This window comes from Phasianus colchicus, chromosome 1 (genome assembly GCF_987193195.1).
Source record: "Phasianus colchicus chromosome 1, bPhaCol1.hap1.1, whole genome shotgun sequence".
NCBI classification, from domain to species: Eukaryota; Metazoa; Chordata; class Aves; order Galliformes; family Phasianidae; genus Phasianus; species Phasianus colchicus.
Window position 1 is genome coordinate 173,359,807 of NC_143436.1, and position 9,720 is coordinate 173,369,526.

Here is a 9,720-nt window from a genome sequence, read left to right on the forward strand (position 1 = left end):
CCTAGACACAAAGGAATGCTTAAACTTCTTTAAGACTATCTGTACGTTTATCTAGAAACAAAAATTTCTTTGTTGTTTTATTTTTACTATGTACAGAACGTTTTCATTGTTTTTATATTGCTGATTTAAAAATAAACTCTTATCTAATAGAGATGAATTTATTTTTTTCTAATTTGTTCAAATTTCTAATTTATTGATTGATTTAGCAACAGCTATTCTTATTATTCACTTATTCAGTTTGTTTCATTGATTCCCCTATAAAAACGCCTGGAGTGAATTGAAGACCAAGTTAAACCCTAAATTTCAGGAGAGCAAACTTCAGACTGTTTAAGGAATTGTTGGATGAGATCCCCTGGGAAACTGTCCTTAGGGACAAATGAACAGAACTGAGCTGGCAGCACTTTAAAAACAAATTTTTGAGAGCACAAGAGCTCTCCATCTCCCAGAATAAAAAATAAGGCAGAAGAGGCAGGAAAACAGCTGCCTCAATGACTGAGCAGGACCTGCTGTCCAGGATGAAGGAAAACAAGGAAAAGTATAAGTAGTGGAATTAGGGATGGGTGTCCTGAGAAAAATCCAGGGATGCTGTCAGGATGTGCAGGGATGGGATCAGGAAAGTCAAGGCACAGATGGAACTGAATTAGGTGATGGATGAGAAAAACAACAAAAAGGGTTTATTTAGATACATTGGGCCAAAGAGACAGGCAAAGGAGAATGTACTACCTCTGATAAATGAAAAGGAAGAGCTGGCCTCTTCCAACATGGAGAAGACTGTGGTATTAAACAAGTTTTTTGCCTCAGTCTTTACAACCAGTCAGGCTTCTCACACCTCTCATGTCCCTGAACTTCTAAGCTGGGGTCAGGGGAGCAAAATTACTTCCAGTGTAAAAGTGCAGCAAGTCTGATGAGTCTGAATGTGTATAAGTCTATGGGATCAGATGACATGCATTGCAGGGTTCTGAAAAAAATGGCTAATGTGGTTTCCGAGCTACTGTCCATCATATCTGAAAAATTCTGGCTGTCAGGTGGATTCCCAGAGACTGGAAACATCAGTCCTATATTCAAGAAAAGGAAAAAGGAAGGCCTAGGGAACTACAGGCCGCTGAGCCTCACCTCTGTGCCAGAAGATCATGGAACAGATCCTCCTGGGAGAGTTGTTAAAGCACATGCAAAATGAGGAAATGATCCAAGACAGCCAGCATGGTTCACCAAGGGCAGATCATGCCTGTTCAATCTGCTGGCCTTCTGTGGTAGAGTGATAACAAAGGAAGAGACTTGTGCAAGGCCTTTGGCATGGTCCTCCATCATATCTCCCTATCTCTATACTGGAGAGATATGGATTTGAAGGCTGGCCTAATAGGCAGATAAAGAATTTGTTGGATGGTTGTAGCCCAAATATTCATGGAGATCAAGCAGTGGATGTGAGTACAGTGATGTGGTGGGTGGTGTGTTTCAGCAGTGGTGACAGTAGGTCATTTCTGCTGGTGCAGATTTTTATGAGCATAACATGCATCATCACTAACAACAATTCAAGGCTAATGGTGGTGACTATTTTGACAAGAGTGTTCTGTAGTGGAGAATTTTCTCAATCAAATAATGATAGTGCTCTTAGTATCTATTATAGTTTCCATGGAAATAAATAGGAGGCATTACTTTCAGCGTGACTTACGTAAACACACCAAAATAGAAGCTGTGATGGTATTTTGATTCATTTATTCAGCTTCTCTGTGACTTCCTGATTATAATTTAACTACTACTTCTGCAGTTAACAATTTATTTGAGCCTCTCTAAGTGACCAAGGAGATTTCACTTAAAGTAATGTATATCACAACCTATTTTTTATCACATTGAACAGAACATTTCACTCTACTACCGAGATTTTAAACATAAATCCAGTGCAAATCAAGACCACATTTAAGTCTGCTTTAAGGGAAAATACACTTAGAAATAAAGAAATAGAGCTGGAAAACAGATTTCTGTTTGAAGACTCTCTGCACATCATTTCAGTTCTTGACAGAAGAGAGAGGACAAGATCAAGCAAAAGAACAACAACACTTCTTCTATTCACAGTTCTGCCTCATATGTGTTTTTTTCAGCACAAAACAGAAAGTTTACAAAAAGGTGAACAAATGCAGGACAGCATTCATTGGTCAACATTAACAACAACTGCTAAAGTAGAAGGTTCCATTATTTTATTTCAGAAATATTAACATCTTCAAAATATAATAATGGATATTTCTCTTTCCATTTACCACAGAATCATAGTCCAAAATGGAACAATAATTCCAGAAGGATCAGCAGTCTATGTACCTTGGAAACATTGAGTTTCAGTTTACAATCTGAGCTTTATAGCTATAGTCCTGGGTTAACTTTCAAAAGAGGAAACCAATAAAAAAAAAAAAACTGGAAATCTATTCCAAATCCTAGAAATTATACTCGAGGGAACAATGCCCCTTTGGCAAAGACATGGGCTAGATGACCTAAAGGCGTTTTTCATTTCTCCTTAAGTCTTTTTATAGATATGTTTAATAAATTCTTTTAACTTCTACAAATGCCACAACAGATACCAACAGATCACATGAGTTTAACCAAAAGACCCAAATAGATCTGACCTTGAAAAAATATACGGTGGTTGTTACCTATAAAAGCAAGCCTTGAACTTGGTGAGTTAGACTCACAACTCATGAATAATATCAAAGGGATAGCAGGCTTTAGTTTCTGATCCTTCTTGGCTTGTAATAGATATGAAATGAGTAGAAGAGAATGAATTCCACTGAGGTATGAGTGTCCCTGTGCACAGACAAGTCTAAGAAAAGGTTTTGCAATTCAACAGCTAATCTATCAGTTCAGTCCCAGACTTCTTTCATTTGCTGATTGTCTCTGAATGTAGAGGGGTTTCTGGTAGGGCCACAATAGACTTCTTGTATATCACAGGAGACCACTGAAAAAGAAAAGGGCTTTATTTTGAGATAGGAAGTTGAAATCCTCTGTTTTTCATTACCTATGTGAGCAATAAAAAAACTGAAGCCCTTGATGAGTCTGAGATTTTAGAATATATTTTCAACAGTGAGCTTTGACAGCTGTAGTCTAATTACTAGCAAGTGTAAATATTGTCAAAGAAGTCTGAATAGCCATTCCATAAGGTCTGAAAACTAATTTCATTAGTCAAAACTATTAATTCTGATTTCAGAGTCAAAATGTGTTAATTCAGAAGCCTGAATACAAATAGAAATAAACATTTTCCCACATACCAGGTGAACTGCCAATGTGAAAATTTAATGTAATGTTTAAATGTTTTAGTGACAGCTACCAGAGCAAATCTATTACATTTTTTTCTATTTAAATTATGTTACAGCACAAAATCTGAGATTGGTATATGGCATACAATAGCAGAGACATAACTCTTTCCCAGGATTGTCTAGATAGAAAAAAATACGGAGTTTGTGTTTGTTTTATTCTATATCATCATTTCTGAATGGCTTCTACATCTCACCCTCCATGTTCAGGTGAAACGTGTTGGTAATGGAAGTTTTGAATGAAATCAGATAGTAGTGTACCTACCGAAGTTGGAGCTGAGCAAATATACAGGGTTTTTTTTTTCCTTTCACAGCAAGACTGAGAAAAGGCTTTTTCCTTTTCACTTAAAAAAGTACTGTGTGCAGCAAAAAAGATCTTTCGTTCACAAAATTCAATGAACACTGCTATTAATCTGGAGTCTACCTCACAGAGCGGCATGCTAGATGCAGTATTTTGAGTTGACAACTGACAAAACTGGGTGGCTCCCACACTCCTGAGGCACATGTACAGTTTACTTCATCTGGTCTGTCTTCTGCATGCAGATTATTTGTCTTCTGACTAAATCTGAGCAGCTCCAGTATCCCAGTAAGGGATATGAACACAAATCTATCATTTGTGGTTAGTTGTGTCCTAGCTTATCCCCAGCTAAACCTTTGAATTGTTTATTCATTCGGGAAGGATCTGTGTTTTTGCAGATTATACATTAACATCTGTTGTGGTTGAACCACAGCAGGCAGCTAAGTACCACCCAGCTGTTTGCTCAGTCTCCCCATATGGAATGAGAGAGAAAACTGGAAAGGGAAAGTGCAAGAACTCATGGGTTGAAACAAAGGCAGTTTATTAGGTAAAGCAAAAGCTGAACATGCAGGAAAATCAAAATAAGGGCCTCATTCATTATTTCCCATCAGCAGACACTTCCAGGAAAGCAGGGTTCATCATGCGCAATGGTTTCTTAGGAAGACAAACACCATCACTAAATATTCCTCCCTTTCCTCCTCTTTCCCCAGCTTTTAGTGTTAAGCATCACACCATATGTTACTGGACACCCCTTTGGTCAGTCTGAGCAAGTTTCCCTGCTTCTGTCCCCTCCCAGCTCATTGTGCACCTCCAGCTCCTCACTGGCAGGGCAGCATGAGAAGTAGAAAAGTCCTCGACTTTGTGTAAGGACTGCTCTACCACAACTGATCGGTTTGTTATCACTGCTATTCTCAGTAAAAATCTAAAATACAGCATCATACAAGTCTCTTTGAAAAAAATTAACATCAAAACCAAAACTATGCCAACATCACTTGTTAATTTGCTAAATCTGTCCAGTGAAAATTACAACTGACCACTTGAGCAGAGGGATTCTTCACACCCAAAATCAGGCAGCTCAAAACGCCATTATTCCCTGGTGATTAGCTTTGCCCAGTGGGGGCAGCAATTGTTAAGACAAATTTGCAGCTGGTCAGTAGCCATGCTTCTAGGACATAGGCAGTAAAACTCTCTCCATTTCTGGGACAAATGATAAAAATTGGCCCTCATGACTTTACTGGGACATCTGATGGTGCTAAGAGAGGAGAGAGGTACAGGGTAGATCAGCATGGACACAATGATCCTTGCAGCTTCTCTAAGTGGGAGTTTCAGTCACATAGCTTAACTTCCAGGATTCTCAGAGGTTTCTCCTCTTCAATATGTAGTGGCCTCTGAAAAAACTTGTTCTTTCTAATCCAAAACCCTTAGAGCAGTCGCTAAAGATTACAGTTAGCAAAACCTGAAGTTGACCTGCAGTTGCTGACAGCACCCTTCTTATTTGCTCTACAGAATATCTAGAAAATCCTAACAGAGTTAACTTGGAAAGAGTATTCCCAACTCACAAAACTTCATGAGCTTAGACAAACATTCCCAGTTTTCATCAAGACAAATCTAACAGGTTTTGTTTTGATTTTTTTTTTTTTTTTTTTTTCCATGAGAAGAAGCAAAAGCCAAGGAAACAGAAAAAGAAATTGTCAAGAAATTGTACTCACAGATTAGCAGTTATGGGAGTTGTCTAGTGTGTGAGAGATCTTCATCCTCTTCCCAAGACCCATGCATATTTACTTCTGCAGAGCAGTGCAATTCCAAGAAGAGAAAAGAAAGAGAAAGAAGGCTTTCTGACTGCAGACTGTGATGTAGAAAATAGTAATCAAGGTATAAGGTCAAAATAGTATTTTACCTTTTCAGCTATTTGTTGTTGTTCAATTTTCTTACTTGCTGCTTTTGACCAGAGCTCATATAAGTGAGCATTAGAATTAATTCTTTTTTATTTATTTATTTTTCTTTTTTTTTTTCTTTTTTTTTCTTTTTTTCTTTTTTTTTTTTTTTGAATGTTTGCAGGTCTAATGTATCTGGGAAAACTTTTTAGTGTAGAAAACGGGAAACACTCTAGAGCATTTCAACATCTAGGAACTTTACCTGTCATTTGGAGAGCCAGGTTCTATTTCAAAGACCTTTGAGTCAGAGTAGACAGAACAGATAAACTGTAAAAGAAAAGGAACTATGAGAGAAAGGAAACTAGTAGTTAATCATTAAATAGCTTTTTCTATTATATGAGATAATGAAAGACTCCACATCTCCTGGTTTCTAGAATATATCCTACTCAATTGCCCTAAATCAAGATAGGCTCAGAGAGACTCTTTGCCCTCTTTAATGATCGAATTGACCACACCATAAAATTTGTTACCTCCAAAAGACCAAATTCTAGCAGACTCTGGCCCAAGTCAGGGAGAATGGAAGCAGAAAGTGCCTAACAAAAATCCTGTTAAATATTTAGTAAGTTGGTTCAAACATTTTTTTCTCAGAATTTTCCTAAGAACATGTAGGCATAGTTCTTTTTAAAGCAAAGAAAGTATTTTTTCTCAGATCTTATAGCCTAAAGCATACTGTGTACATTTTATTTTAATCTTATTGTAGAAGTTGGAAATAGACTAAAGCCACAGATGCCTGGATATGAACATAAATATTTGCACCATGATTTTCCACTTAGAATCACGTTTTTCACCTTTCCATGCTGCATAGGCTTTTCCTTGCCTGCGGTGATCTTTTTCTCAATTTTATTTGATTTTGTTTTAGTCAGACAGAGTACTTACTGATGGAAACAATGAGGAATACCAAAGACATATGTATTTATGCAGTTATCTGATTTCTAAATAAAGCCATATTTGCAGTTTTTTTGACAGAATTTGTATGAGTCATGCAGAAGCTCTCACCAGTACACACATTAATGAAAACATTTTGCCTACAATTATTTTCGGGTACAACGTAAGTATGTCACTGATCTATCTCCTTTTCAAATGTTTGAGAAAGACTGCAAGTATTTCCCAACTATAAAAGAAAACTAAGTATAATCCATTTGCTAGCGTCAAATCACAGCAAGTATCAATTATATGGCCCAGGAATTGGTGGCGACAGGAAGGTCAAGGAAAGGACTGGAAGTTATTTCTTAGTTCTTTAATGCTTAACATATAAAAAATTAGAAGTATTGGGTTTAATATCTGACAAAGGAACTGGTCAGGTAAATTCTTGTTTAAGCCCATTTATCTTAACATATTTATATATTTGATTCAATAAAGCAGAGTCAAAGAGGAGCACTCAGACTTGGTGGGTAACCAGTCACCACATAAACCTTCAAAGTCATTTGACTTTTCAGATTGGTTGGAGTGGCAAACAGTAGATTGTTTATTAAACTGCATGTTTATTAAGAAGTCACTGTTTATTAAACTATACACATCATTTTATTATTTGGGACTGTATGTTGTGAATGAGAAAAAAAAATCTTATTCTTTGAATTGTCAATACATACGTCATTTATTGACATGAGTAAAACATCTGCTGCAAAGCAGACCCTAGATACCAAGATGCAAGAGAGGCTTATCTGTTCTGTCTACTCTGTACCAGTTCCTCAGGCAGCAGCTGAAGATTTGTATGTGTGTGAGCAAACCAACTCACAAAAGAATTAATGAAAAAATCATCTGGGCAGGAATATAGAGTTCTACATAACTGCCAGATGAAAGCCAGATTGAATGTAGTCCTCTAGCAGTGGGAGCCAACAATAATAATAATAGAAAAAAAACATACACAATATAATTTAATTGTAAAGACAAAGAATCAAGATTCTATATGCACAGCAAATGTTAAATAAACCAGAAGGACATTCTTAGATTTACATCATCAAACCATTAAATATCCTCTAAGTTCAAAGCAGCATAGTAAAAATGTCAAATTCTTAGAAAGCTATTTCTGCAGAATATATCATCACAGAAGGAAAAACACCAAACAAACCTATGGAAATTGCAAAGCCACTGCACTGCTGAATAAAAACTAAATTTAGATGTGTAAGCAAATTCCATTTAAAGGTTAAGCATTTCTGTACAGCAAGGAGCAGTAAGCACTGAAGATCTTTCAGTACAAATACTTTTCCACCGGTACAAATGCTTTTCCACAAACACTTAGAGCTGTACAAGGTGTGAAAAAACTTTTTCCTTCTCATTTCTCTTGTTTACCCAAAGAACTTAGAAATGGCCAGATACCCCAGAAGAGCTCCTTAGTGGGAAAGTATAAAATGTGGATGGGTGGAGAAACAAAATATTAAGAGTCTGAGTAAATCTTCTAGCAAAGCAGCAACCCTCTGAGTGCAATTAATTATTCATTCCTGTCAACATTTCTTGCTTGTCTTCATTATGTACTTCTGTCTACAGATCAGTTTCCTGTCACTGCCATCCAGGAGATGCTTTCAAGTACTCTGTGTGGTATGAAGTCTGTGAACTGTCCAGCTGATGCTAAAAAAAATATTCAGGTCAATATTCAGGTACTTCTCTGAAGGAAGAAGAGATATTTCTTTAATCTTTTTAATGGAAAAAGGCAAAGGACATGGAAGCATCCTTCCGTATGTCAGGGACATGTGTCTCAGTTCTCTTCTATGTTTATATCTTCACTTATTGCTGAACAGTCTTCCATGTCCCATCACAGACAGAGGTTGTCTTCGTTTTACAGAGTACATGAAAACTCTCACACAATAACTTTAAGACTTGAGGAATAAACAGTGTGAGTTCTTTTCGGCTTGACAGTTAATTCCAGAGAAACATTCCTTATTTCTTCAGTAGAATTATATATTTGGATTCAGTTCAGATGAGGAGGGGGATAATCAGGCAAAGTCCTGGATTGATTTTTTAAAAATCTGTGATATGGAATATTACTGTTGCTCAAAACAGCGTTGTTTGAAATGGGCTATTGCAAATTACCCCAAGTTGGGAACTTCATCCGGTTTTGACAGGACTACTCTACTGCAGTCTATGTTTCCAGAAGCTTTGTTCCAATAAACTTTTTAGGTACTTACCTATGTGTCATTCACACTGCAATTTGCAAGCTGACTTTCGGCTCTTGCAATATTTATTGACTGTCCCATGATCAAGAAAGCTGCAAAAACAAAGTGATGAGTTTTAACCATGGGCTAAGAAGTGATGAAGAACATTATTCTAAAGACAAAAGAAGTATGTCCTCTGAAATTATTTTTTTCCTCTTACAGATTTCCCAAATCATAAATAGGGAAGGAAAAAAAAAAAAAACCATAGGAATATAATATTGTTGCCAATTCACCTTCTTTAATAGGAAGAAATTTGCTCGATATCCCCCCCAAAATGCAGGAATTAATTTTCATGTACTTGGGAAATTAACACTGGCTGCTGGAAGAAAATTACTTTCACTCATATTTGCTCTATTATCTAATGAAAAAAATACCCATTAACCCATCAAATGAATCTTGGTTGACATAAAGTTGATATCAGAGGTGGAAATAGATATAACAGGAAAACACAGACTTTCATCCACAGGAAATACAAAATATGCAGCAAGCAGATATCTGAGAGGCACTACAGATGCAGCAGCTTTCCTGTTCCCTTTTTGCTACAGCAGAATTTTCTCTATCAGCTAGGGGCAGAGCAAAGATGTAGATAAAGCAGAGATTTCTCTCAGCTCACCTATCCAGCTTACCAAAGTCCCTCTGGATGACAGCCCAGCCTTCTGGTGAAGACATTTCTTATGTCTTCAAATTAAGATTAGATGCCTTTAGCCACAGTAGAAGAGAACTGAATGCAGTTGTTTGATCCATTTCAAACAGAAAATGAAACTAGATGATCTAACATTTCCTTCTTGTTTCAAGTACATCATTCCATTAAATGGATATTAATTTGTTTTCCTTAGCCTGTCAGAGATCCTCAGATTAATGTCTTCTCAAAAAGAAAAAAGCTTTTAATTTAAGACTGATGGCTAATTTCACCAGTGATTTCAACTACTTGGGAACTGAGGATTTTCTTTCATATAACAATTCTCTGGATAATTTAATCAAAGCCAGATGATCCACACTCTTTCTTTGTATTTCAAGATATTGTTGACTGTGCTCTGATGATA

At 36.7% G+C, this 9,720-nt stretch overlaps 1 long non-coding RNA gene across 1 annotated transcript; it reads right to left on the reverse strand.

The window, feature by feature from the left end:
* Nucleotides 1-2,356: 2,356 nt before the first annotated feature.
* LOC149920245 (uncharacterized) lies at nt 2,357-8,781 on the reverse strand. The gene is made up of 4 exons (XR_016470738.1): nt 8,651-8,781; nt 5,731-5,795; nt 5,304-5,378; nt 2,357-2,941 (listed from the first exon to the last, which is right to left on the reverse strand). It is a non-coding gene; the product is annotated as an uncharacterized LOC149920245 (long non-coding RNA).
* Nucleotides 8,782-9,720: the final 939 nt, after the last annotated feature.